Here is a 13694-nt window from a genome sequence, read left to right as displayed (position 1 = left end):
AACATATTTTCCCATTGTATAATCCCCTTAAGACTTGGAAACAATGCACTTCTTAATTGGAAAAATAGTCAACATAATAAAAGTCTGTAAGTTCAGCTTTCAGTGTTTTTTTCATTTTTATAAAAATGTTTTATAAGTTTTTAAACTAAAATGAATAAAAATTAGATAAATAATCTTTCTTTCTTCATGGGTTTCCTAAAATAATTTACCTTTGCCTGTATGAGCACACATTACTGTACTCTTCTTTTCAAAAGGAGAAAGTTAAATGTCTCATTAAAAAGCGAAAGAAGAAATGTACTTTTTCCTCTTATCACCAGTAACAAAAACTTCAAAAAATGTTTGGTTCCAAAGCTCCTCAATACGCAAGCTATCTACTTATACTAATTATTCAAGCCTTGAGAGACTGGAAACTAAAGATAGAATTCTCATGAGAAAAAACAAACTCTGTACATTACATGTGAGCTTTCCTAAAATTCACTGTTTCCATTCAGAGTAGCTAGAGTAGCTTCTGAAAGAATATCATGTTTGGTATTTTAATTTAGCTAATAATGATAACTGTTCATAATAAAACAGTGATGATAATGGTATATTTACAGAGATATTTCTTCATTTAAATTACCTAAATGACATCATTAAGTATGCAAGTCCTTTAAGGCTTCTTGCTCATTTTCTGAAATGAACACAATGGAATACAACATACTAGAACTAGTATTTGATTTTTCATGTGATTTTGAAGAAGCACAGAAGTAAAATGTGTTAAATCCAGTGAATTGCTCTGCTCTGTTCTATCAGATATTCTCCAATTCAGGGAGGTTTTTGTTTGTTTGTTTGTTTGTTTTGTTTTGTTTTAATCTTACCTTGCTTTTTCTATTACATCTGTCTGCATGTTTATCAAATGGTACTCAGTTTCACCAAAATTCTAAAGTTGAAATTCAAATACAACCTTGTATCAAGTATCCACTTATGTTTAATTGTGTCTATACAGAACTTTAAACAAAAAAGCATCATTTGATAGTTTTAGGTAAGGTTTAGAAACATTTGTCTAGTCTTATATTACAGCATAGTAATGTTATAGTCTTTTGGTTATTTAATTGAACCCTCACTATGTACAGACTAAAAACAACAAAACAAACAAACAAACAAACAAAAACAAAAAAAAACCCTTTTTAAAAAATTTTAAAGTGTAAGTGTTGTAGTTATCAAGCAATTATACTTGGAAGACAACTATGTTTGATACCATTAGAATGATATCCTTATATGAAATTCATGAGATCCTCATTTGTTCAAAAATCGTATTAACACTAAACATTGGGTATAACTGTGTGCATCTCTGTTAGAAGAAAGCATTAGAAGTAGAGGTAAAGGTATATGGTGACTGGAAAGTAAGAGGTCATGATGTGATATCATTGGAACTTAATGTAAAAATTGTAGAATTATAGGGCTAACTAGACTTAGTAGATATGAAAGATTAAAAATGAGGGAAGAGAGGGCACCTGGGTGGCTCAGTCATTAAGAGTCTACCTTTGGCTCAGGTCATGATCCCAGGGCCCTGGGATTGAATCCCACATTGGGCTCCTTACTCAGTAGAGAGCCTTCTTCTCCCTCTCCCACTCCCCCTGCTTGTTTTCCCTCTCTCACTGCCCCCCCCCTCAAATAAATAAATAAATAAAATTTTTAAAAATCTTAATATAAATGTGGAAAGAGAATGGCCAGTTTCGACAACTATACCTCAGCTGCAAGACTTCCTAAACCTCAAATGTGATGAATACATGCATTGAATTATTAAATGGAGAATGGGTGATTAAAAAGAACAAGTGCCCTTTATTCTACTTAATTTTTCTGCTGATTCTAAACTGCATGGGCCTGTTTAAACTATACTATAAAGTTTTCATGTTTCTCAGCTATTTTTGCAAGTGCTGATCATGTGCTAAGTCCAGTCTTTTTTATTTTTCTTCGCATAGACTAATTGCAGTCTCAGTCAGTACTAGAGAAACAAACCTCCAACAAGAGCTTTCCTCTTCTTTCCCATCCTCTCATTCCCCATTCACACCTTGACTAGTAGCATATATAGTCTCATAAAACCATAATTTTGAAGCTTCACTTCAGTATCCCTGTAGTTATATTATCTTTTTAATAGGTAAAAATGAAATTCTCCTAGGTGATGGGGCTGGATGGAGTTGCAGAACAAAAGGCTTGGACGACCCTGTATTGTTTTATGAGGGAATTCCATCCTTACACCTAATTGTTGACTGGACTAATGAACTCAGAGCAGTGATCATTTTTGTTCAACAAATGGATCGTGGAAGAAATACTGGAAAAGGTACCTCAACAAAGAATACCATGATTTATAAGGCAAATGAAAAAAGAGAGGAAAAACTGGAGGAGACTTTTCTTAAAGTGTTCAACTTTTTGGATATTTCTCCTTAATAAGATTTTGTCATATTACTGATACAATTTTACTTATTCTTCAATTACCTGAAACCTTTTAAAAAATGTATGTATGTATGTATTTAAAAGGGAGAGTATGCAAGAAAGAGCGAGCCAGCACACCAGCACGGGAAAGAGCAGAGGTTTAGGGAAAAGCAGACTCCTCACTAAGCAGAGAATCCGATAGGGAGTTTGATCTGAGGACCCTGGAACTGAGGCTTTTCCTGAATCTTGGACTCTGGGAGAAATATAAAGTTTTCATCTCCTCAGAAATCAAGTTCAGGAGAATGCACAAGATTTCTCACATCTAACCCCTCTTTATGTGGGGGACTAGAGAGTCAGAGAGGAAGAGGAAAGAGCTAAGATGCTGGTGGCACTCCTGTCAGGAACCCTGAAGCCTGACTTCCCATGCATCATCCTAGGAAAGAGAGAGGATTACGAAAATCCCATGTAGATTTTGGGAAATCTAAATTTAGAAAGGCCTTTAACCTTTTTCTTGGTACATTTTAAGAAAGCCCAGAAAAGACATGGTTGAGGATGTGTTTAGCTGACAGGCTTGAGGACCCCTGGGAAGTACTCCATTCCCTGTAAGACAGAGAGCAGCAGAACAATTCTGATGGCTCCCAGAACTGTCTGGAGGTGGTGAAATGAAGCAGTATAGATGGCTCCATGAATTTCTCATTTTTCCATCATTTTGGATGGAAAGGCAGTAGATTGATCAGATATATAAAGAGGACAAAACGATTTGGCTTAATGAGCATCAATCTCAGAGGCAAAAATGATGACTGTTGTTAGGCAAAAATAATGACTGTGTGGCCACCTTAACAGATTGCAGATTGTCACCAGAAGCAAAAGCATCTCATCAGACACCAAAGTGTATTGTTAATGACTCAGATCAGATGACAACTCCTAATCTCTTCAGGAAAATACTGGTCCTATTGGAATGGAGGAAACCTTAAATTGTCTGAGATTAATTTACCTTCACCTTGTGGAATAGATTCTCATGCTAGAAAACCAGTTGGGATTATAGAAAGTATAAAGTTATCCTTTTTTGTACTCTTATGTTTTATGATTAAATTCAGACTCAGAATTTACAATGATACTGAAGCAGCCACAGGTTCCCCAAAATAACACAGAGGTGAGGTGAATTTTTGGAGGAGAGGATATAACTGAGAAGAAGCTGGGAGTCGTGGGACTAGCTGTCAGCTGATAGTTCATGGAGTCTTTGCAAAAGACCCCTAACTGCTGATAGATCCTACCTTCCAATGTATTCTGGAGGAACAAGAGTAACTGAAGATCTGTTTTTTTTTGTTTTTTTTTTTTAAGACAGGTGGGTGATGGTAGAGGTAAACACTTATAAATAACACTGTTTTCCTTTAAAAGGCATGTTTATAATGTGTTAATAGTTAAAAGAGATCATATATGTAAAATACTTAGATTAGTTGCCTACTCTGATAGCTAATTTTATGTGCAAACTTTATTGAGCAAAGAGATACCTAGATAGCTGGTAAAACTTTACTCCTGGGCGTGTCTATGAGGCCCTTTCTGCGTGAGATTGGCAATTGGTTTAGTAGGTTGACTAAAATGTGCCTTCACTAATGTGGGCAGGCATCATCCAATCCCTTAAGGGTCCCTATAGAACAAAGGGTAAGGAAGGGTGAACTCCTTCTCTTGTGAATGGGGATGTCCATCTTCTCTTGCATTTGGACATCAAAGTTCCTGGTTTTGGGGATTTGGACTTTGGGATTTACTCCAGTGGTTCCCTGGTTCTTAGGCCTTTGGACTTTGAATTATTTTACTGGCTACCCTGGTTCTCCAGCTTATAAAAGTCAGATTGTGGGACATCTTGGCCTCCATAACTACATGATCCATTTCCAATGATAAATCATATATATGATTTATTATAGATTTAAATAGAACCAACTATACTGTTGGTTCTATTTCTCTGGAGAATCCTGACTATTACACCTGCATATAAGTAGATGTACACATTCATTTAGTTTCCTTTATATTTTCTTTTAGGGATGGAGTTAAAGTCAAGCAGAAAAGTGTGTGTTTGTGTTTTTGTTTCTTTGGTAGTAGGAAGGAAAATGAGGAAAGGCAATTGAGGGATCAATAAGTCAACCTAAGAATTTTGATTTTAAAATACTAACTTTAAAAAAATAGCTAGAAAGCCACAATCCATTAAAAAAAACTAACCAAATGTGAACAAAATGCACATATACTTTATTTTACATATTTCTATTTTTATGTAAGAGAATGTTTTTTTCTAATCATTCTCATTTGCCTGATCATTGAGCTGTTCATTCATTTTAAACTGTTCTGCATTTCCCTCTGCAAGAAATTCTGAGTGGATAATTTTGATTAGTAGCTCTTTCTTCATACATATCTTTTTGTTCTTATTTTCAACTGTGAGAGTTTTCCTTTTTATTTTAATATGGTTCTTCATTTTATGACTTGTGATTTAGACTAATAGCTCTGATGTGAATCATTAATGCAGATATTTTATCATATACTTTGACAAAAGTATGAAAATACATTCATTTAGTCCTTTAAAAAGATGTCATACCATAGGGATTTAATAAGTAATTATACATGAGAAAATGAAGGTATGTCAAGGTCTTTGTTAAGTAAAGCAACAAGTCATGTCATTTTTATCTTTGTGAAGAAATAGGTCTTCTTTTGGAGGCAATGGTTTATGAAACATCTAGAAAAGAAGGTTTTAAAGAAATTGGTGGGTAAAACAAATTTCCTTGCATGTGGTATGGACACACCATAGCACCTTGGTAATTTTACTGATCTCTGCACTGGCATGTAGTGATGACTCAAGCAATCTGTAGTGTTGAATCATCATGTAGTGATGAGCCAACCACATGTTGGTAGAATGTGCTGTGATACTCCCTGGAATATGATAAAGGAGGAAGTCTTGAGAGGAGACAGGTTTTCATCTACCTCCTTAGTTCCATCAGGCCTCAAACTTTCTGTGTCACCCTCATTTGAGTACCCTCATTTGAGCTTAACTATGGTTTACAGTTGGTTCCCTAAAGATAGAGCACCCCACAGTCACGTTGCCTATCATATGGCTCCTTACATTTGGTGTGGTATTGTGCAATTAGGTCTGTAAGGTGCTGGCATCACTGGCCATGGTTTTGTTGCCTGAAAGTAAAAAAAAAAAAAAAAAAAAAAAAAAATGCCAACCCCATTTGGGCTCACTACTTCCATTTCAGATGAATCTCGTAAGTACTACAGGACACCTAGTGGCTGCCAACAGGCTGTTGCTTAGGGATTGATTGACTGCTCAACTGGCATAGAGATTATAATTAATGATATTCTACTATCTTGTGTAGATTATAGGATGCTTCATCATTGCTTGACTTACACTACCATTAGGTATTTTCATATATTTCCTTTTTGCGTATTTTTTCCTTTTCTTCAAGCATCTGTGGTTTCATTTTACTGGATGGTTTGAGGCTTTTTGTTTATCTCTTTTCTGCATATGTACATATACACACTCATGGTTTATCTACCAAAATTTTATATAAAGTATAGCAACAAATATTAGAAAAAAATTCCATGGATTAAAAGGAGAAACAAAAATTTTTTTTGGTGTTTGTTCGGTAGTGGTAGTGGGTGGTCTATGCAAGTTTTCCTCCACCCTCTTCAGTTATTCTAAAGATGCTTTACCCTTCGGTTTATAGTACAAGTTGATCAGCTATTCTTTGCCTTCTCTTTCTAATATGTAAGTTCATTCTATTCTGAAGCTCATCAGTGCACATTTACTCTTGACCTCATCTTTCTTTACTGCCTCTAAGAAAAACTTGACCTTAAACGTCTTCCATCATCTTTTATTTTTAATATTGTCTTCTTTCCTAGGCCTTTTTGCACATCATATAATCATGATCAGGGCTATCTATCATTAAAAAATAAAATCAAAAGAAAAAAGAAAACAACTTTAATCAAACTGGAAGATCACCCAATCTCTGTCTTTTCCTTAATTACCAAAGTTCTTGAAGAGTAAGAGGTAGCCTATAATCATTGCTCCCACATGTTTGTTTCCCACGCATTTCTCAGCTGCTGGAACCTGATATGTACTCCATGCACTCCACAGAAATAGGTCACAAATGACTAATCACAAATTCCTCAACTGTCTTAATACATGGATTCGCATATACTATATATAACACTAACAACACAGAAGTCTTCTAGAATTTTCTCTAATTAATATCTACTCTTTCTAACTATGCTTTTAGCTTCTTCTGTGATTCCTCTTATGAATTTCTCCTATGACTCCTAAATACAGAATTTTTTCAATTTCTTTACTTAAATTTCTTTTTTTTTTTACCATGCCTCTTCCTTGAAGATCGCTAGTTTCCTAGCCTTAATAATTACAGTTACGTGTTTGATTATCAAATATGTATTTATGGCCCATATAGTTTCCCAAGCTACATTTCTAAGTATGCATAGGGGATTTTTATTGATTTCTTGATAGACACCTTGAAATTAACATACCCAGGCACTGCTCAGCATCTTCCATAATCATGCATCTCTGTTATGCACTCCTTATCACCACAATAAATATTTTTATTTTTCAATCTCTCTAGAACTATTATTCAAGTCTTTTCTAATCTTAGCAACCCAATTATTTTCCCCAGTCATTTGACAAGTCTCCTTTATTTTACTTTTCCAGTGTCCCTTGAAGCAATCTCATCTGTTCATTCCTGTTATTGTTCTAATTTAGACCCTCATTATGACTCTTAAAATAGACTCTTTATCAACCATCTTATTGCCAATATACCTTCCTCAAATAAGTCTCATGCACTTCTATGTCAGATATGCTTGTTTGTATACACACAACCATCACTTTCGTCTCTACTGGGAAAGCCCCAGTGCTGCTTCATCTTTGACCAACTCTCGTCCCTAGGAACAGGGGGTATCTGTAGCCTGTTGGAGTTCACCACAGTCGGTCCAAGTTGGCCATATTTGGTTTATTTCCCTTGCCGTGATTGTTTTTGTCATGGTCTGTGACTCATTCCAAGACATTGTACATGAAGGGAAATCTTCTGTAAGCTTCTGGGAAGAGGTTTACTTATGAATTAAAAGAGACTTATGGTTTGAAATGTTCCTGTTTTTAAAAGGGTGTCAGTTTTCTGCATGTGAAGCATGCAATCATCAACCATAGAAGGAGATGTCACCAGCACATGGGGATGATGAAGCACATTGATGGAAAGTCTCTGGTCTTTAATGAAATGACTGAATAATTGTCACAGAGTAATTGTCACTGAGTAATCACAGTATCTGTAGTTACTTCTATATAATAAAACAAACCATGGACATTTAAAGCCCTTTTAACTTAGTAAATTGGTTTATGCTTGGCTGTTATTTAGAGCCTAAAGTGTATCTGTTGCAACTCAAGTCACTTCACTTTGTTGCTTTAATTTTCTCTCTATTCCTTCCAGAATAAATTGGATCACTCTTAGCATTGTATTTAAGGAACAGTATATGTCCTTTATAACTCTTAGTTAGATTGTTTTGTTAATCCAGAGGAAACATAATTCTGCATTACATTTAGTTGTCAAGTCCCCTTAGACTACATAATTTTTTCTCTCTCTTTCCCTTTCCCTCCGCCCCCTCTCCTGTTAATGCTCTCTCTCTCTAAAATAAATGTATAAATCTTAACAATAAATAAATAAATAATGATAAAATGTCCCTCTGGACATTTTATGGCCAACTATATGGGCCATAAATACATATTTGATAATCAAACACGTAACTTTCTTTGGGGGGTATAATTATGGCCATATAAATTTTTATAGATGGATCTAGAGAGTATAGTCCTTAGGGAAATAAGTCAGTCAGAGAAAGACAAATACCATATGATTATATTCATAAGAGTAATTTAAGAAACAAAACAAACTATAAAGAAAAAAAAGAAAGATTCTTAGCTATAGAGAACAAATTGATGGTTATCAGAGGTGAGGTGAGTAGGGGGATAAGTGCCAAAAGCTAAAACCACACCACTATGTTCTAGACGTAGTGACTTGCTTCCAAGTGAAGTAAGTGAAATAAGTGATGGGGATTAAAGAGTACACTTACCAGAGTGTGCACTGAGAAATGTATAGAATTGTTGAGCCACTATATTGTACAGATGAGACTAACATAACACTGTATGTTAACTATATTGGAATTACAATTAAAAGCCTAATAAAATTTAAATAAATACATAAACAAAAAGGCTAGGGTTCTTTGAAAGAATATTACAGAGGTGAAGTGTTTTTCGCATTGCATCTATCACATGGTACTTAATATCTATGTGAATTCACTGATAAGTTTAAAGTTTATCACTTGGTTAAGATGGTATTTGCCAGGTTCCTTCATTGTAACACTTCCTTTCTTACTCTGTTTTTGGAAGCAAGTCACTACGTCTAGAACATAGTGGTGTGGTTTTAGCTTTGGCCACTGGGAGGCCTTTCAGCATGCCTGTATTTCTGTTAGTTATTCTTTTTGATTTACACCTTGCTTTTTCTCCAAATTTCTAAAGCATCTCAGGACAGAAATTCAGTACATTTGGACCATTGACTTTCATTATGTTATATAAGCAGGATGAATACTTTCCAGTTGAATATTTAAATATTTGTAAATCTACCTTCCATCATTTGATTATCGCCAACAAATAATTTGGCATTTGAGACATTATTAAAATATATTTACTATGGTGAAAATTAGAACTCATAGAAAATTAAAAAAAAAAAAAAAGCTATCAAGCCATCTGTTGGAGAAATCTTGATACTTAAAAGGACTTTTCTTTCCCTGACACTTGTACTTCTCTCCCACCTCTCATATGCTGTTCTATATATGACAGCTGCCAAGGGTGATTAGATTTCTCACCTGCAGAATCTAAAGTCTGCATGGTTAATGTATCATTTTATCTAAAATAATATATAGTCATGGAAAGGGTAAGTATATTTATACATGGATGTATTTGTATACTGGCAACTTTTATTCCACCCAGTGCAGAAGAAGCCTCAATATGTCAATTGCATTTGACAGAGGACTTACTTATTACTTTAATATTTCAAAAGGGGTATGGATATTTTTACACACTTTTGTCTAATTTTAAATTATCTACTCAGTGTTGAGTTTTTTTTAAAGTTTGATTTTCGGGAAAGAATTTGTTTAATAGCATGGGTATTGATTGAAATTTAGCAAAGAACACATTAAAAAAAAAAAAAAACAAGGCCAAATCTATCCCCTTATTTTACCTGCTTTTTTGTATAGCATTCAACTATTATATGTGAAGAATAGAGATGTAAAGTGATACCGTGGACGGTATGAAGTTTACAGTTCTAGCTCTACTCCTTAATATTCCTGATCCGTATAAAATAGAGAAAACAGTAATTTCTTAACAAGATAATTGTAGCAATCAAATAAATTTAAATTGATACTCAGTAGTTTTATTTAGTAGTCTTTGGAGTAGTGGTAGGTCACTTTTAGCTTTTTTATAAAATACAAGCACTTCTTTCCCCTAAAAATTTAAGTTATGGAAATTCTAATGAGTATTTTCTAACTATTCCAGATGACAAGTGAAACCAAATGTGATCCTCTCAGACAAAAATGTCTTTTGCTTGGTGATTAGGGCTAATGCTAGCCTTGAATCCGCTTGTGCCTTGCCACCTCATTGCCCCTCTTTTCAGAGGATTTAGCACCTGTCCACTAAATGTTGTATTTAAGGAGAGAACCAGGGAAGGTGAGGGAGAAATAAAAAATGAAATGGAAAGTTTACAACCATATTCATTGCCTAATTCTTCTACAGTAGATCACTGTATTTCCAACAGGGGAGACTGAATCTTCTTTGGAATACCGAGACTCAGTTTATGCTGTAACTTTGCTACTTCTTTTCCCAGTTAAGGTTTACCTTGAAATCCATTTTCCTTTGATATTGCCTCTGGGAAATGATAGGGAGACTGATGGAGCTCATAATAAACTCATGCTCTGTGGTCTCAAATCCTTAGGAGCCACCCTTTTGTTTTTCCTATTGTTCCATGCTTATAAGTCGTGTCTTTGGAAGTGACATAAATTTCATCATAATTAATGGAATATGAATATGTAAGAAGTTATCTCTCAATGAATTTGATCATCTCAGAGTCTTGAACAGATTAGTATTGTTTCTATGGGTGTATGAAATTACCAAGGACTATTTTAAACAGTGTGAAAATGCAAAACCATCGTAATAACACCCACTGTTGCCCACACACATTTGCTATATTATTTCCTGGACCTTATGAATATGTATACATTTTTTGCATATCGTATGTCTATTCTACTTAAAATACTTTTCAGGTTATTGAAGAATTTCAAATATTACTCAAAATGTCAATGGTTATGAAATTTACTACCAGGGAAGTGATTTAGGCACTGTGGCGAATATATATGTACCCAGCCCCAAATTAAAGGATGTGTTCTTAGTTATTTTACTTGTAATAACTAAATACATAGTTATACTTAAAAAATGAACCCTGAGTGTAATAAGGATAATCCGCATAAGTAAAATATGGAATATGAACATGTTGCCTTTGCTTGATGATATATTACATGTTTTCTTTTGAATAGTGAATGATACTTTGCATGCTTTCTTATAAAACCTTAAAAATAATTAAACACATCAAAAATTAGTTTAAAAAAAAACAGAAACTAGCTTTACACTCAAATTATTAGAATGCAGTTCAACCATAGGTTTTAATAATAAATCAAAACATATACCATCTATTTATTCATACTGTATATTAAGCATAAATTTCACATTTTATAAAAAAGATTACAATTGTTACACTGACTGTACATCTAAGATGTTTTAAAGATTGATACCCTATTTTAATTATTTTCCTCAGTATATAAATAAGAATGTTAATATACATTATAAACCTATAGATTTCGTGTTTTATTTTGCAAATTTGTTTTTTTTAATTGAAGCTAAGAAAAGAAATATGAGATTCATACCTATTTATACCTTTCAGTATTATATACTTTAAATTTCTAATTGTATGCTGTTACATAAGAAAGTTTTGTTGTTATTTCTCCTCTAGATGACATTATTGTTTTGCTGGGAAACTAAGACTTAAATTCATAAAATAATCTGTAAATATGTTAAAGATTAGAGTCTAGTGTATGATTCATCAGCAGATAATCTAAGAAGTTTAAAGAGAAAGTGATCAATGTCGTCTTGTTCTTTGGGTGGGAAAATAAGACTGGCCAAAGTTGAAAGGATGTCATCATTAGGCAGCAAACTGAGAGGAGATAAATCAAGGAGATGTCCCGCATTAAATCTGGCCTGAAATAATAGATTGGGATGGTGACACATTTGAATATTAAACCTATCAACTTGAGCAAAAAGACTAAAGACTAATTAGATACAAAAATTAAGCTTACATCTGACTTTTCTAGGAAGCTCAATTTATTTTAGGAATGAGGTCTAAAATGAGTTCCAAGTTTCAAAACCTTCAAAGACTATATTAGTATAAACCTATAAAAAATATTTCCCAGTGCTTTTAACTTTTAATGTTTTTTCTGTTTTTATTGGAAATTATAACTATTCTAAAACTGTTTCTAAAATGCAGTTCTGGAAAGTCGACTTCTTATAGCTAAGCTTTAGATTTATTGATTTATTTATAACTCAAAGAAAAATGCTTGGAATACTTGTAAAGCAAATGTTATCTTCTTCCACTACTGGAGATGGTAGAAATTTATTTATTTCACCACTAAATCAACAACTTTTGAGATCTATAGATCTTATGTGTGGTAGAAGCTACTTTAAATATTTTTTTTGAATAATTAGCTGGTTTAATTTATACTCTCTATCAACTCTGTAATAAGTGCTGACTCATGCTTACAGAATAGTCACTGCTGTGACAAATGGTTAATTTATAATGCCATAAATCAATTATTTATTTCTGAAACATTAATGTCAAATTACTTATTTTTATAATAAAAATTATGGAAATTATGTAAAGTGCTGCAGTATAAGAAAATACACGTTATTTTTATGAAAAATAAGTTATTTGTAAAGATTTACTCAAAGTAGTTCAATAAAAATTATTTTCTAGTTTTTTTTAAAAACCAAAAGGTATCAAAAAATGCTAACATCTGCGGGAGCCAGGGGAAGGCCTCACCAAGTTGGGCCCCTTTAGTATAAACATTACTATGAGTAAAAGCAGTCAAAACCTAGCAGATTCAGGAAAAGCTCTTTACAACCTCCTCAACTTTCTGCTTGTACAGGAATAGTGCTATTAACAGAGATTGTTCTTCACCTACGGAATTTATCTGGATAACAGGGTAACCTTTGTTTTTCCAAACATTTTCTCTTACCTTCCAGCTAGTGATCTTTCTTCCTTTTGTATTCTCAGATTTCTACATCTCTCCTCAGCTCATATAAGCATTATGTTACTTCACTATCTTTGGAATTCCATGTCTGTTTGGATTCCCCACGCATATGCTAATAAATTTGATTTTCTCCTGTTACTCTGTCTCATGTCTCATGAATTTTAGTCTGGCTAGAAGGATCCTGAAGGGCAGAGGAAATTTTATCATCCCAACATACTGGAAATAATTCCAAAAAGAGAATGTCTCTCCACAGCCTGGGTTTAAGTTCTCTTGCTTTACTTTAAAGAAGCCATATTGGAAAACACATTTTTGTGGTACATGCCAGAATAAAAAGAACTCCATACTTCAGATATTTATTTAAAGAAAAGACTGAGGTCATATGCTGACAACTAGATAGTTCTTTGATAAAAGATAAATTGGGTTCTTTTTTCCATCTCACTTCAGGATAAATTCCAGATTGATTAGAGAATAAAATGTAAAAAATATGAAACAAATATGAACTAGAAGAAAATTGTTGTGATGTTTTCAGTGGGTGAAAATTTGGAGAAAAATACAATAAGCTAAGCCAAAACTAAGCAAACTGAGAAATATTTCCAATATGGCAAAGAGTTCATATCCACATCTACCAAGAGTTCTCAAATTTCAAGAAACAAAAGTCAATAACCTGTAGCATAATAAGTAAATGATACAAACTAGAAAAAAAAAAGGCCTTAAACATGTGAAGAGTGGCTCACCCTCCTTTCTAATAAAAGAAAGACAAATCAACATTTTTATTTAATCAGATTGTCAAAATTTTAAGAGCATAACAAGATATTTTGTTACTGAAGTTATAGAGAAAGTTGTAGTCTCAGATATTCTGGTAAGACTGGCAAAAAAAAAAAAAAAAAAAAAAA

The sequence above is a fragment of the Mustela nigripes genome, chromosome 1, assembly GCF_022355385.1.
Source record: "Mustela nigripes isolate SB6536 chromosome 1, MUSNIG.SB6536, whole genome shotgun sequence".
Classification (NCBI taxonomy): domain Eukaryota; kingdom Metazoa; phylum Chordata; class Mammalia; order Carnivora; family Mustelidae; genus Mustela; species Mustela nigripes.
This window is presented reverse-complemented; position numbering follows the sequence as displayed.